Here is a 1,186-nt window from a genome sequence, read left to right as displayed (position 1 = left end):
TTTGCGACTCTGTGTGCCTCTCTATTATTTCTCGGTTCAGTTGCTAAATCTGCACAATTCCCCCTTCATGTATGGTTACCTGATGCAATGGAGGGGCCTACTCCTATTTCGGCTCTTATACATGCAGCTACCATGGTAGCTGCGGGAATTTTTCTTGTCGCTAGACTTTTTCCTCTTTTCACAGTCATACCTTACATAATGAATCTTATTTCTTTGATAGGTGTAATAACGGTATTTTTAGGGGCTACTTTGGCTCTTGCTCAAAGAGACATTAAGAGAAGTTTAGCCTATTCGACAATGTCTCAATTGGGTTATATTATGTTAGCTTTAGGGATAGGTTCTTATCGAGCTGCCTTATTCCATTTGATCACCCATGCCTATTCGAAAGCATTGTTGTTTTTAGGATCCGGATCCATTATTCATTCAATGGAACCCCTTGTTGGATATTCTCCAGAAAAAAGTCAAAACATGGTTCTTATGGGTGGTTTAAGAAAATATGTCCCAATTACAAAAATAACTTTTTTATTAGGTACACTTTCTCTTTGTGGTATTCCACCTCTTGCTTGTTTTTGGTCCAAAGATGAGATTCTTAATGATAGTTGGTTATATTCACCCATTTTTGCGATAATAGCTTGTTTCACAGTGGGATTAACTGCATTTTATATGTTTCGGGTCTATTTACTTACTTTTGAAGGATATTTACGCCTTCATTGTAAAAATGACAGGGGCGCTAAAAGCAGTTCGTTCTATTCAATATCTATATGGGGAAAAGAATCCCCAAAGCCAAAAGGAGTTAACAAAAATTTTCTTTTATCAACCAGAAATAGTAACGAAAGGATTTCTTTTTTTGAAAAAAAGAAATATCAAATGGGGGAGAATGCACGAAATCTGATCCGTTCCATTAGTACTAATTTAGGAAATAAAGACACTTCCACTTTTCCCCATGAATCCAACAATACTAGGTTACTACCTATGCTTGTATTGGTCTTATTTACTTTATTTGTTGGATTCATAGGAATTCCTTTGGTTCAAGAGGGAATACATTTTGATATATTATCGAAATGGTTAACTCCGTCCATAAACCTTTTACATAAGAATCCTACCTATTCCATAGATTGGTATGAATTTGTTACAAATTCCATTTTTTCAGTTAGTATAGCCCTTTTTGGAATAGTTATAGCATACC

This window comes from Aristolochia californica, unplaced genomic scaffold (genome assembly GCF_029961685.1).
Source record: "Aristolochia californica isolate CCGP_79_NKW_82.1479 unplaced genomic scaffold, dmAriCali1.0.hap1 SCAF_387, whole genome shotgun sequence".
Taxonomy (NCBI): Eukaryota; Viridiplantae; Streptophyta; class Magnoliopsida; order Piperales; family Aristolochiaceae; genus Aristolochia; species Aristolochia californica.
The sequence above is the reverse complement of the archived record's forward strand: the minus strand, read 5'-3'. Positions refer to the sequence as shown.